The sequence below is a fragment of the Lacerta agilis genome, chromosome 11 (genome assembly GCF_009819535.1).
Source record: "Lacerta agilis isolate rLacAgi1 chromosome 11, rLacAgi1.pri, whole genome shotgun sequence".
NCBI lineage: Eukaryota > Metazoa > Chordata > Lepidosauria > Squamata > Lacertidae > Lacerta > Lacerta agilis.
Genome location: NC_046322.1, coordinates 32,637,820 through 32,653,532, shown reverse-complemented (window position 1 = coordinate 32,653,532; position 15,713 = coordinate 32,637,820).

Sequence of the window (15,713 nt, the reverse complement as noted above, 5' to 3'; positions counted from 1 at the left end):
TTTTCAGGGTTTTCCTGTGCGTTTTACATTAAAGTTTCTTGTTTGCAGGTTCGACATGGTTTATTGTTCCTGTTTATCATTGCAGCTGGATTAGTATAGTTTCTGACTTGCCCCAGCATATATGTCTGACCACAAGGAGGAAGGGCATTACTTGCTTTGTATATTTATTTCCTTAATAATTTCTTATGGTGAAATCAGGGCTTTTTTCGGCTGGAACTCAGTTCTGGCACCTCTCAGGTGGGCGCCAATGCCATTGCCATTATAAGAGAACAAGGGAGGCGTTCATGGTGAGTTCCAGCACTTCTTTTTCTAGAAAAATAGCACTGGGTGAAATAATGCTATTTTGACTTAAGGGGCTGCTCATTGTTGATCCCCCATTCACAATCAACAGGAAACAACAAAATATGCAGGACACTTTCAGTCAATTGAGTGAACCTCTACTGAACAGAACAAAATAAAATAAAATAAAATAAAAAATTCCTTCCAGTAGCACCTTAGAGACCAACTAAGTTTGTTCTTGGTATGAGCTTTCGTGTGCATGCACACTTCTTCAGATACACTGAAACTGGTATCTGAAGAAGTGTGCATACACATGAAAGCTCATACCAAGAACAAACTTAGTTGGTCTCTAAGTTGCTACTGGAAGGAATTTTTTATTTTATTTTGTTTTGACTATGGCAGACCAACACGGCTACCTACGTGTATCTGCTGAACAGGACTTACTTATAAGTAGACAATATAGGATCACCTTGGCCATGGAGAAGGCAGTAGATAACATAGTAAGTGCATTGCAGAACCTCCTTTTTAATCTCACTTCTATATAATTACAGAAAATCAATGCCTCAGCAGTGCTAAAGGTCCCTGAGTGAACCTGAGGTGCAACGTGGCCTCCTAGGATCAAAGGCTGGTATGAAAAAGACCTGCATTGCACCAAGTCAGCAAAATATGGTTCAGTCCTTACCTCACAAATGAGTGCCAGAGAGAGATGTATGTAGCCAGGGTTAATTTAACTGAAAGTGTTGGCTAGATCCATTCATAGTGTAAAATAGACTAGAAATGTTCATAAAATATTCTCCCCATATTTTTTTTCTTGGTTTGGCAGCCAAGTATGGCCACCATTATAATTTCTCACAATCTCCTGGAGTGATGCTACCTCATGAGCACTGTGGGAAATTCAAACAGAGGCTAGCCCAGCTCCCTGGCTCTGCTAGGAGCACACCTCAAAGCATTGGCGCTGTCTGCCACTGCTCCCCACCATGCCGCTACTTGATTAACTACCAAGACACAATGGAGGTGGGAGAGGAAGCCCAACAGTCTACCAACGGTAAGATGGGGATCTGAAAAGATTGCTTTGCAGCTGAGAGAAGAATGCTAATACGTTACTTTAAAATGTTGTGCAGAGTAATCAACATCAAACCTGCAATTTCTTTCATGGTTTTATGTGGCATCTCAGATGTGGCGAAGTTACCCAAAGCTTTCTTTCAAATGCAGTTAAAAGAAGAAGGAGTAAATACACACTCTGAGACACAAATAACAAAGATTTCTATTTTGAGGGGTGCTTGTGTGAACCCTTGTCTTTAAATGGCTTAGGACCTGATTTGGAAAACTCCACTTCATACAACTGGCAATGATATGATTGTCTGAAACAAGACAGTAACTTTTTTAAAGGGTCAGAGAAATCACAGAGTATTTAAGGCTAAACAAATTCTGATCAGCCCATCTGTATGCATACATACATTTAATGGGAAGTGTTAAAATATTGCGAGTGAAAGGTGCTTATACGTCAGGTCTCATGCTAACTTATGGGGTGCAAGTTGTGCAATTATGTAATTATGATTTTATTATTGTCGTCATCATAAAAAAAAACAACCACCTACAGGAGTATCAGAAGTCAGGAAATGATTTAATTACAGAATGCACTGGTTTACAAAGCTAATCTCAAACCAATGGGCCCTCTACCTTCTCTGTCATGATCTGTATTATAACAAGAGGGGTTTGCTTATACATTTGTTTTGCTGTCTTCCTTCTGACAGATAATAAGTTTTTGTCGAAATGAAACACCTGTATAGTCACTGGCATTTCAAGCAAGGCAGTAGAGGAAGTCCTTGGAAGATCCACATTAAGCATAATTTGATGAAGCAATGATAAATGAAACCATATTTAAATGATAAAGAAATAAAACATTTATGCAAGCATTTGAAATAATGGCTCTCTAGGTCTTTGAGAACCCCCAACCTTAACTCGGTTGCATGCAGAGTCCTATTGGTTCCTCAGCCAGCATGATATGTCTTCCAGCTAGATATAAAATCTACTCCATTTTTCTACCATTCTTTGCATTACGTACACATCTGCAGCTGCTATTCAGGAAAGAGGGTGGGAGGGAAACCAACCCTTAACAATTCTTTTTAAAAGAAAAGAAAAAAGGCCAACGCCAAACAACACTTCGTTATATTTCAATTCTACACCACAGCACATTAAAATGAAAAGCATTGGCACCTTGTATTAACTGATGAGCTTTCCAGAAATTGTCATAATTGCGTGCGGGGTTTTTTAATGACTTTTGTGTAAAATACCTTTGGTGGCGTCAGATCAAAGGAAAGCAGTGTTGCCTGCAACAAGATGATATTTCAGGTAAACACCTTCAGTAGTAAAAATGCAAATGTTTCAATGAGATGGATTTTGCTTCCATTTTAGGTTTATTTTTGCCTGCCAAAGAAACAAGTTCAAACAAATTCCATGTTTTCTGTAACATAACCTCCTACCACCCAAAAAGATCCAAACATACCTATAATCAAAGAGGAGGTAGAAAGATTGCAATCCTATAGCTCAGTCAGTAGAGCATGAGACTTAATCTCAGGGTTGTGGATTCCAGCCCCACGTTGGGCGAAAGATTCCTGCATTGCAGGGGGGTTGGACTAGATGACTCTTGTGGTTCCTTCCAACTTTATGATTCTATGATTCTATAATATCCATTTACCTGGAAGCAAGTCCAAACTGGACTCCTTCTGAGCAGACATGCATAGAATCACACTGGTAACCTAGATCTCCAATATTTCATTTTAGCCATGTTTTCTAGAAGGTACAGCAATGAGAAAGGGAAGACTCAAAGACATGAGTCTTACCAGAAATATCTAGACAAAAAACAATTCAATAATAACTAATTAAAACAGTGCCAGAATGCAGTTTCCCTTCTGACAGCCAATATTGACAGCCAGTTCTTTCTGTGCAAAATGGGCAACACAGAGCATTAATCTGCTCTCACTAGCTAATCCATCCATTTATGATAGGGGCAAAGGTGAACTTTTAAAACACTAGAAGTCCAGTACAGAGCTCCTCTGTATCTCAAATGGATTTGAGGTGTGTGTGTGTGTGTGTGTGTGTGTTATAGAGCCAGATTCTGAGCAGCTCGGAATAAAATGAATTTCTGTGGACCCCATTCACCATGATGAGAAATCTAACCTTGTGAGGGAGGAAAGCTGGGATTGTCTCTTGCTCATCTCATCTCTAAGCTGTTTTAGTGGTGTGTATTTTTGCTTGTACATAAAAAAAAAAACCACACAAAACTTTTCAACTTCCTATCAGCCTTTCCTTTCTGTTCCCTGTGTCCTCTGACAGGATTTGCAACATTAAACTGTCCCAAATGTAGCCTGTGGAGTTCTAAAGACTTCTGGATCTTTTTTTAGCTAAAGCGGAGCAGTTTTGTTTTGTTTTTTTAAGCTTTTAACTTTTATTATTGTTGTTTCCTTGCAAGTTGTCTGCATTATATTGATTTTGCCAACTGCTGTAATCCACACTGAAGGTGCATGCCTTAAAAGGCAGAGAACAAATCCTGTAACAAATAGATGATCACAGTTTGTGTCAACCACGGGTTGCAACCAACCACACTGTGAGGAACAGACAAAAGGAAGCAGTGGGCTGGATCCATAGCTTCTCTTCCTCAGACAGAAGAAGCTTCCTCTAACAGAGGAAGGGGAGCATGAGATCCAATTTATTTGCAGCTTTCCTGATAACATTTATTATTTCTGGAAACAGATCTGAATCAGGCAAACAGGTCCCTTGTAAGGCAGAGAGAGCAGAAGTCATAAGATCTCTGCTGGATAGGATGAATGGCCCATCCTGCCCAGCTTCCTGTTCTCCTTGTGGCCAACCAGATTCCTATGGGAAGCCTGCAAGCATTATAGGGGCAACAGCAGTATTCTCCCCCACTTGCAATTCAACACAAATGCTCAAGTGAGGGGAGGAGTCAGGGTGACTGGCTCAGCATCTTCCCCAAGGATGCACTCACAGGTACACTGCATGACCCATGCTGTCCTTCCCAACAATCCCGCACAACCTTTATTCTCCATAAATTCCTTCTATGTAGCTGCATCTCCTCAACTTCGTATACAGGTGTTCTCAATTATTGGGTTAATGGTATTCTGCCAACCTGTTACCTACCATTTTGGAATAAAACAGATCTTTAGGTATAGTAGTGTATCAAACAGGTGGTGGCACTGTGGTCTAAACCACTGAGCCTCTTGGGCTTGCCAATCGGAAGGTCGGCAGTTCAAATCCCCACGATGGGGTGAGGTCCCGTTGCTCTGTTCCAGCCCCTGCCAACCTAGCAGTTTGAAAGCATGCCAGTGTAAGTAGATAAATAGGTACCACTGTGGTGGGAAGATAAACGGCATTTCTGTGCGCTCTGGCACTCGTTACAGTATTCTGTTGCACCAGAAGTGGTTGCCACATGACCCGGAAAACTGTCTGTGGACAAATGCTGGCTCCCTCAGCGTGAAAGCGAGATGAGTGCCGCAACCCCATAGTCACCTTTGACTGGACTTAACCATCCAGGGGTCCTTTACCTTACCTTAGTGTATCATTTCAAATCTGTGTATAGGAGCCAACTCCTAGGGGATGAGGTCCCTTCGACCCCTCCTCAATAAAATATTTGAGCCCCCCCCCCCCAAGTAAATGGGAATTGCCATTCAAGTGGTATGTGTGTGCTGCATCATGTGATTGATTATGTGGAGTAGGTCTTACCTGCCCACCAATATTTTATTCAAGTTGGCAATCCTGAATCTGTGGATATAACTGTGGCTTAAACACGAACCCACATCAGCCTATACAAGCAGCTGCTCATTGAGCTTGACTCCATCTGGAGTCCCCCATCCCTACTGAGAGTGAGTATTTCAGGCCTGCCTGATCCTACTATGGATGCTATCCTCCAAATCTACACCCATCTCTTTGCTACTGTATCTAGAAAACGTTTCTGATGACTAGAGAGATCAAACATATGTTAAAGCATATTTCAGACACACATGCCCTTGGGGCAATTTGGATAAGCTCTTCAAAGGGGAAGCCCATCTTAAAAATTCAGCAAAAAGCCATCATGATCCTGTGGGAAAAAGAGAAATAATAACGAAATCCAGCTCCTGAAATACACGTATCCATTTATCACCAATCCACCAGGAGAATCACACTACATCATTTAAGAACTGCAAAAAAGGAAAAGGAAAAAGAACCACATTTATCCCTATTTCCTAACTACTTATTTACTTTTGTGTCACATGTGATGGATCTTTTCATTTCACATGAATACAGAGTTTTGCCACTTAAGGATACAAACTATGCAATAATATGACGGCACAAAGAAATAGGAAAGTTCTGCTTCAAGTGCATTTATTTACTTAAAATATTTCTAAGTCACCCTTCAGCCAATGGATTTCAGGGCAGTGTACAATAATGATAATAAACACTCATACAATACTAGTACAATAAAAACAGCATCCTTCATAAATGAGAGGCAGCAAAACTGGAAAAACTAAAAGACGTAAGGCAACATTTAGAAATATATCTGAAGCTGTTGATGACAGAGAAGTGAAAAATTACACCCTAGCAGAACATGAAAGAGAAATACAAAAATTCTGACTCAGAGAATTCCACAGAGCTAGATTTTCATTACATGCCTACACTGGTGCTGTGCTGAGATCTGCTCTCCAATTTCATGAAAGTTTTCTAACCCTGCAAAAGAGGTTTCCATTTTTCTGCCCCATTCCCACAGCACTTTAGTATTTCAATTAATGTGACATGAGATCTTTGGGGGCACTATGTGTGTTTTCTCAAGTTCTCTGCAGACTCCCTGGCTGCCCAAATATCCTGAAATGGGGGGGGGGGAAATGCCCTGTTAGAAGGAGTTAACTCATGGGTCTTCTCCTAGGCTATAATTGAAGTGTAGGCACCTAGGAAGGCTGCAGAGCACAGAGCACTTTTGAGATGATGAGTAGAACAAAATAAAGGACACTTGGAAACAGCCTCCGCCACCTTAGAAATATCAAAAGCGTTACAAAAATCCTACCCATGAAAATTTCACAGGAATTTCTCTCCCCTTTAATAATTTTAGAATGCAATCTCTTTTGATGAGAAAAACAAATGCAGGATAACATTTCAGCACTGTGTAAGTCTACAGCCAGACTGAAATCCTATACACACTTACCTGGAAGTAAATTCCACTGAACTTGGTGGACATGTATAGGTTTGTACTGTACAATATTTAAGAACAGCAAGGGGGGAAATCCACAGTAATTAATGACATCAAAAACATAGTTTTGATCTCTCCCCTACCCACAATGTAGATGTCAAGTGGGGGCTGTAAAGAAAGATATACAGGAGCATATTACTTAGGATAGGTATACAGGAAGTTGCCTTATACAGAGTCAGACCGTTGCCCTATCTAGCTGAGTGCTGTCTACATTCTACAATGACTGCCAGTGGCTCCCAGGGTTTCAGATAGGGGTCCCTCTCAAACTATCTAGAGATGCCAGGAACTGAACCCAGGACCTTAGCTCTACCACTGAGCTAAGGCCCTGTCCTGGAAATATATATCTGGTGTCAAATTTTAAAACATAGTTCGCAGCTTTGCCAAGTAGAAATATTCTTGCATTGCAGCGGGTTTGACTCCATGATGCTTGGTTTTACCTTCCAGCTCTTCAATTCTATGATTCTGTCATTCTATGACAGAAAAAAAACTATGCATGCACCCATAAACAAATCTTCCAGGAAGGCACAACCTGAGTTAACACACAGTTTGGCTATTATCTACCGGTAGCCAAGACTCCTAGTCATTGGCTAATTTGATATGATGTCACAGAAACCTGGAAGTCAAAGCTTTCATCTTCATTTGGAAATGGGCAAAATATACACCGGTAGTAATATTCCATAATTTCAATAAGGTACATATAAATTGTTTAGATTTGGCTTTTGTAAATAGCAGTGCTGGTGCACATTATTGCACATTGGACAAATATAAAAAGATATTCTGTACATTATGACTTCACGAGCAGCTGCTGTTCCCATCCCTTGCATATTCATTAGCAACTTCTCATCTCACAAACTAGCTGAACTGGGGAGTCATTTCAAACAAGCAGGAGGAACATTCACACACCTTAATAGCATACTCGCAGCTGTTAGACAGAAACCCAGTTTATCATGTCATAATTTGATTGCATGCAATGGTCCATCACAAATCGCATGATATGCAACCTACGTATATATGAGGAAGGTACCTGGTCCCATTTCTATATTCACAGACAGTGTGCTTTCTCAGGTAAACATTCTGCATGTTAACCATCACATATCAATGCACTTGCCAGGAAGTTGGTTCATTTTTTGTGGAGAGTTAGGGTGCATTCACAGATGTGGGGATTGTTGCACTAGCTTTCCTGGTTCTGATGCTAGTACTTCTGTCGAGCTTTCTAATGCTCCTTTTACCTGTTGCATTATGGAACTGCAGATTTTAAAATCAATATTCCATGCTGCATTGCATTTCATTCACACCAGTGGGCATGGTAACAGCACTCATTGGCAGATATGTCACCACCATGCCACCCTTTATGTACCTGGGCACTTTTCACCCCCCACAAAAACGGTGGGAAATAATGGTACAACGGCACACTACCCTGTGGTTTTCCAGCTTACCAGGGCTGCAAGTTGGCCTTTTCCTGCATGCAATTAACATGGAAATAAGTGCTAAACTTTGGCTAGATTCCACTAGATTTCTGAAAGTGCCTCGTTGTGTGAAATATGGCATAAAATGTGGAAATTATCCAGTAGAAAAAATATTTGCGAAAACGGAATAAAGTGCTGTATGTGTGCAGCCTTAGTGCACCAGTCTGGCACATTGATTCCATGTGGTAAGCACAGTTATATATGACGAGGCATGTAAGGATTGGAATGCTTACATCAGCAAGCACTTGGTCACATTCATATCTGTCTTGCGTTTAAGACCAAATTTCTGTCGTGGTGGAGGCAAGACGAGGCAAGAATGGTTTATTGGAGGAAATAGAGAGGCAGAGTCATGTTGGGTTAGTCTGATTGCTGAGCAAGCCTCACCTGGAAGCTCTTAAAGGGTTCAGAGAGTGCCAAGTTACTTGCTCTGTCTGACCTATTGTTATTAAGAAGCCTCCCTCTGGGGTTGTGGGCCGGTTTAACAGCATTTCCCAACTTAAACCAGAGCTGCGTGGTGGAATCCAGTTTCTCTTGTGCATCTGAATCTTGGCAGAGCAGCCAATCCTATCGGGTAACTGTTACCCTAAACATACAAGTGAATATGTTCCATTTCATGCTCTCCCGACCTTTAACTGTGATGAAAAATGCACAAGTCTGAATGTTTTCCAGATTGTATTGGTCCAGCCAATTGTTCAAAAAGAAATCATTTAATCTGCTCTGCCCCCCCCCCCCCGCTCTTTGGGTCCCACAGCAGCTCCAAACTCTCTCCACCTTGCCTCTTCTTCTTTTTTAAAAGTGGAATTTCCTTATCCGCTTTCCAAGCAAGCTCTGGACTTAGCTCAAATGATGCCAACTGATAAACTACATCAGAAATGTAGCCCCAAAGTGTGCATTTTATCACAAAGAGAAAGAAAGAGATAAAAAGAAGAGTAAGTCATTTCCTTTAGGAAATCACAACATGTAGGGGGGCTGGGGCGGGGGAAAGAAACACAGGAAAATAAACTTAAATGGAAGTGCAATCCCCAAAGAAAACTCTTCAGTAATGCTCCACTCTCAGCTGATAGCTCACAAACATGTAAATCATTTTATCTATAAATAACTCAAGATTCCAATAAATCAGGTAAAGACAGTTTTGGTTACCGTAACTTAAACAAGCAGGATTCTTAAAACAGAGTTATGGGAAGTTAGGCATTTGATACCCATGGGCTAGACTGCCCAAGACATTTGGCACCTAAAAGAAACCACAAAATGGTTCCTCCTTCCCCGCTCCTTCAGGAACAAGGGGAATAATAATTGATCTATTATTATTATTATTATTATTATTATTATTATTATTATTATTATTATTATTATTATTATTATACCCCGTGCATCTGCTGGCTTGCCCCAGCCACTCTGGGTGGCTTCCAATACATATAAAAACATAATAGAATATCAAACATTAATACTGTAGCAACAATCTGATCCAATATAATTGGATCACAATAACTTTAAAATAAACAACTTACATCAAATAAAGGAATATTCAACAACCCATTAAAATCTAATAGTAAACAGTAAAATTAAACATCAGCAAATAATAGTTTACACTTATCAGTTATGATAAAGAATTACTAATCTATAATCAATAAAAAATAATACCATATCACAAGGCATAAAATTCCACAGAACCTACAAAAACATGTAAAAGGATCAAACTGAGAAACAAGGACACACAACTTGTAATTTATTTATTTTTTTAAATATCCCTGAAGTCCTCTCTTCCCAGCTGCTTCTGCCGTACTCAAAATCATAGTCTGGGGAAAGCTCCCCGGGCTGGAGGGTGAGGCAAGGAAGGTGAGCAGATTGCCTGCTGGCCAGCAGAATATCTCTCTCCTCTCACCTACACTGGGTGCTGTTGTAGTTCCTGCCAACCACCTCACCTTGCCTCATGAGTGGGCCAGCCCTGCTCATGGGTACAGAAAAAGTGAAGGGGCTCTCTAGAATGCAGGGTCTTCCTATTCCCCCCCCCCCAAGATATCAAGAGCCAGTGTGGTGTAGTGGTTAAGAGCGGTAGACTCATAATCTGGTGAACTGGGCAGGGGCGTAGGGAGCCGCTTTGCTGGCCGCTCACGCCCACCATCTTGGGTGGACTGCGCGTGGAAGAGGAAGGTGTGCTGCGTGACTCGTCCTTTTGTTACCTGGACAGGTTAGGTCACAGCCACCTTCTATCACATGCAAAAGGAAGGGTGCTCCAGCCAGGAGGAAGAGAAAGTTTCAGCTGGCTGGACTAAACATTCCCTCGCATGTCTTCTCTAGCATTACAAGGAATGCTGTACTTGACTGCCTCTCATGGATCACATCCCACATTATTATTATTATCGATGCTGTATCAAACAGGGGTGCTGGTACCCATCAGAGTTGAAGTCACAGTTCCCCACAGAAAGAAATCTGCTGTGGATTCCAGCAACCAGTTTCTGCCAAGATAGCACCACATATCAAAAGAAAGTGCATTGCTTGATGGGCCTACATGGGCAGTACAGTTCTTTCCCCATCCACCATGGCATACATGTCATTCAAATCTCATTGAATCGCTGCTGGAACATCGTGTATCCACTTTGCTATCAGCATGGCATGGTCCTCTCAGCAGAGACCTGTCTTACATGCAAGTTGTGAAGCGGAAGGATACTGCTGTGCTCAGGTGCCCAGACCATATTGCTCACAGAGGTAGCGTGGCGATGATCCCACAGCAAAGCAGTTTGAACCATGCCGCTGCTTTGTACACCAGCAAAATAGGCCAGCTCCACTTATACATATAACGTTACATTTTGAATTTATTAATAAGGCAACCAAATACAGATTGCAGCCAAACAAAAACACGTGGATATAAATTGTACATAAGAATCATACAAAAAGATAAAAACTTGACCTGTACAATAAATATAACATACATAAAACTTAGATCTTGGGTGAACATACAATAACAACTACAATTACAGTAATAAGGCAGAATGCTTTCTTCTTCTTCTCCTGCATTTTTTTTTTTACATATTTTGGGTTATTTTATGCCCTGAGATCTATGGATAAAGGACAGTATACAAATTTAATAAATGATAATTTTTAAAATAAAATAATAATAATAATAATAATAATAATAATATACTAATGCCCAAATCCCCACTGATATATATATTTTTAAAAGACACTGAAACTAGAATGACCAAACACACAAAGCAAAAAAATCAATGAAACATAAGACGCAATGTGAAACATTTCAGCTTAACTATACAGGTACATGTACATAACATTGTGCTATTTGTGGTGACAAAGAAGGGGGAATATTTTGAAAAATCAGTTAAATTCTTTGGAAGGGATAAGTGGACTTTTTTCTATATAAGTGCCGAACTGTTTATTTATTGTGTTCAGGGTCCCTTCCAACTCTGCAATTCTATGATTCTATGATCATTACAAAAAAAAAAATTAATCCCCAAAGGCGGAAGAGCATGGAAGTGAACAATAAAAATCCACATAAGGAGATCCATGTGAAAATACACACACACACACACACACACACACACGAGCGTGTGTGTGTGTGTGCGCACACACACACACACACCATGAGAACTATGGCCACATATGCAAATGCACATGTACATAAGAATACCCATTTGGATTGCAGTACTCCTTCACTTCAGTTGGATGCGCCACATTTGGATGTACATCCACATTTTGATGCAAGAAGTGTATCTTTGGAACTCCCTGCCTATTGACCTTAGGCAGGCGCCATCATTGTATTATTTTAGCTGCCTGCTGATATGTTTTGTCAAGCCTATTCAGGCACCCTGGGTTACCAGTTTTATTACATTTCATTGTGTTTCATTGTTTTGAGGCATTTTAAGCAGTTTTTAATTATACTAAATATGTTCTTATTTTATTTTTTAATAATTTTATTATTACATAAATGTTTTCCCCTCTGGGCTCATTTGATAGAAAAGGCAGGATATAAATTTGATAGATAAATAAATAAAACAATGGAAACTCCTCTGCCAATGCAGAGGCATATCTGGACTTTGTGGGTTCACCTCCTTCACTTTGCATGGGCTGAGTTTTCTATGGCTGCTTTCCCTTGGACTCACCACGTTACTGTTCCAAACCATTTCTGTATTTCAGTTATTATTTTCAGCCCTCAAACTGCAGCCATAATTCTGCTCCCAGTTAAGTTGCCCAACATGCCACAATATGTTGTAAATCATTCTTCTGACTCATGTATCCTATCCAGCTCGGTACAATGAGTGAAATAAACTGGGTTTTCTCCCCCACTGCACAAAAATGGCTCAGATCCTAATTGTCCACAGCAGGGGACGATTGTGCTAACCCCTGAAGGAGATGGCAGGATGAAGAACCATAACTTTTGCATTTGCCCACGGGTCAAAGCCAAAAATGCATGCTTCTTTATACATTGGAATTTCCTTCCCCACTGGTAACCTCTACTGTGACCTCCAAGATGCAGTCTCTTTCAACTGAAAAAAGTAGAGTTGGTTCTTACACTCCTCAGAAGGTAGAAACTGAAATTTATGTCAGATAAAAGTGTGAAGGAGGAAAGTAATTGTGGTACGATGCTGCCTGAGTTCTGAACTGCAGTTCACTAGGAGCTAATCCACACTAGATTAATTCCAAGTATACATGCTTTGTTGTGAGAACTCAACTGAATTTACAAGACTTTACTCATAGAATTGTACAATTGTAGAGTTGGGAGGGACCACAAGAGTCATCACGTCCAACCCCCTGCAATGCAGGAATCTTTCACCCAATGTGGGGCTCAAACCCACAATCCTGAGATTAGGAGTCTCATGCTCTACCAACTGATCTTAATCTCAGAGGCCCGTGACCCCTTTTAAAGCTCAACTAGCACCACGCCTTCCCATTGCATAATCCTCTGCCACTGTGATAAGCCACTCAATTTCAAATCCGCATGGACAGGACCAATCATGGAGGTTAGGGATTGGACATTCCCATGTCTCTTTGCCAGCTGAAGCCAGTGGCACTTGGCATCCATCAAGAAAGGGCACAGTTTTCCCCATCCCTGGTGGACTTCCGCCCCACTGACCTGACCAGAGGAGTTGGAATAAGAATTTACAATCTCTTCTTTTAAAAATGATTAAGGAAGGTATATGACAGTTCTTAGGTTAGATTAAAAATAAAATAAAATAATAATAAATTTATTATTTATACCCCCGCCTATCTCGCTGGGTTTCCCCAGCCACTCTGGGCGGCTTCCAACAAAATACTAAAATACAGTAGTCCATCAAACATTAAAAGCTTCCTTAAACAGGGCTGCCTTCAGATGTCTTCTAAAGGTCTGGTAGTTGTTGTTCTCTTTGACATCTGGTGGGACATCTGTGGTCAGATGATGGGGGAAATCACTACTCATGATGGTTATTTGCTGTTCATGCTTTTGGAGTCCATCACCCTATGGAGTGAACAAGACTGGTGGACACAGAGAATTACAATACTTCTGAGTTAATGTCCAATGCAATGAAGTCCATTCTTCAGAATGTTCATTGCAGTAAAAATTGGCAGCATCCTAGCCAACAATAGGAACATAGGAAGCTGCCTTATACAAAGTCAGACTGATGGTCCATCCAGCTCAGGACTGACTACACTGATTGGCAGTGGTTCTCCAAGGGTTCAAGCAAGCCCAACATGGAGATGCTGGGAATTGAACCTGATGTTCTACCACTGAGCTATGGCCCTTTCCCAAAAATATATCAACTAGTGTAGAGTTCTGGCACTGTAGTCACTATTCTGACTCTGCCACAGGTTGGGGGATTGTGGCCACAGGTCCCATTGTCTCTGACTAGTGGTCATGCCAGCTAAGACAGATAGAGTTGGAGGTCCTGAAACATTTTGAGGGTCACTGGTTCCCCATCCTTGTGCATGCCACACTTGCTGTTGAGAACCAATGTGGTCCCCTGAACAGAACACACAGTGTGCCAAAAAGGCCTGGGTTCAAAACCCACAACAGTCACAAGGCACATTGGATGGCCTTGGCCCAGCAACTCTCCCTCAGCCTGACATACTTCAGATGAGTGTTGTGAAGATAACATGAAACTGAAAGCCATGAATGCTTTGATGGTGGCATTTGTTAATCTTCTATCTCAAGGTGCTGAAAAGAATGGAGGACAGATATTTGTCTTTTCCTGAGCCAAGAACTGTCTGGGTTTGGGGGTGTCTGAGCTTATATAGCTCTGGCTTTGCTTGCCACACCCCTGTAAGAGATCTGCTCAGCTTTTACATTTGTAAGTGTAGAGATTATTACAAACATGATTAGTTTTTAATGTGCTCTTTCTTTCAAAAGGAAACTGACCTGAGCCTGAACTGCTGAAGCCCTTGGCTGAGCTGATCATTGATTGCAGCATGGAAAAGTAAAACATATAAATAAGATTATTTCTGCTCAGCAAAAGGAGCACATTTGCTTTTTCATTATTTTATTAATTTGTGGGTGTTTTGTTTTTGTTTTTTTGTTTTTTTAAATGAACATGCCTTCTTTATTCCCTGGCTACAGAAGATCTGTGCTGGGATTTTATAGGTGCATGCTGTCAACCATTTATTTTTATTTTTATTTTCAAAAAATGACCACATAGACACTTTAAAAGATTTCCTTATTTGGAGGTATTGTTTGGTCTGCCGGCATGAAAAACTACACTGTAAGTCACACCTCTCTCCGTTTCCATGCTATGATCTTATTTAGTCAAGAAGGAAAAAGTGTTCCGACTTCTAAGAAATCATCCAGGACTCATTTATAATCCATGTGGTTTTTATCTTCTAATTCTAGCAACTCACATTTTAATTACAGGAGAAATAAAAATAGTAACTTTTTTGTACATTAGGTGTATGCTGCATGCATAATATCTGAACATGCGACGCTATATGGATGGGCTGGGCTTTTATATGCTTAATGCCAATGAAGATTTATAAAAGCAGCATGGTTGCAGGGATGTTTATGTTCAGATTCCATATGCAGGTTTTATGTCATACATTCAAGCATTACAATAAAGGGGGGGGAGAGAACAGCTGATACACAAAAGGGGCCGTCTAGACAGTACCCCATCAGTCTGGCTAAATTTGGTGTTGGCATTCCCAAAGGGACTGTAATATAATTGTTCTGTGTCTGAATCCATTCCCCCTGTCAAACACCATCACAAACAATAAATATACATTCTGTTTCGTATAACAACAGGCCCCAACTGTACAGCTGATAGGGAGAATGCTGCTACAAAAGCAGCATTTAAAACAAAAAACAAAACAAATAAAAGCTAAGCAAGTTTTGCCATTTCTGGGGGAAATGTCACACTGTTTATGAAATTAATAATAATAATAATAATAATAATAATAATAATAATAATACCCAAGGAAATTGCTTAATTGACCTACTGAAATTGTAAACTACTTAAAAGGATCCTTTTAGATTACATAAAAATCTCTACTCCATGTGTGTCCCCCCCTAATGTTTATTAACCTCCCAAAGAAAATTCAACACAAACTCAGAGATGTGAAAGTGTAATGATGGACATGGATCATAAATTCTAATGAAAAAAAATTCTAATGAAAAGGAAAAAGTGATAATAAGCAAAAGCACGGAAAAATATAAATGTCATTTCATAGTTAAAAATAGGCTCTCCACCTTTCCTGGATTTCTTTAAAGACATACAGTCTTATATAAAATGTTAAAGATGCAATCTTTGAAAACA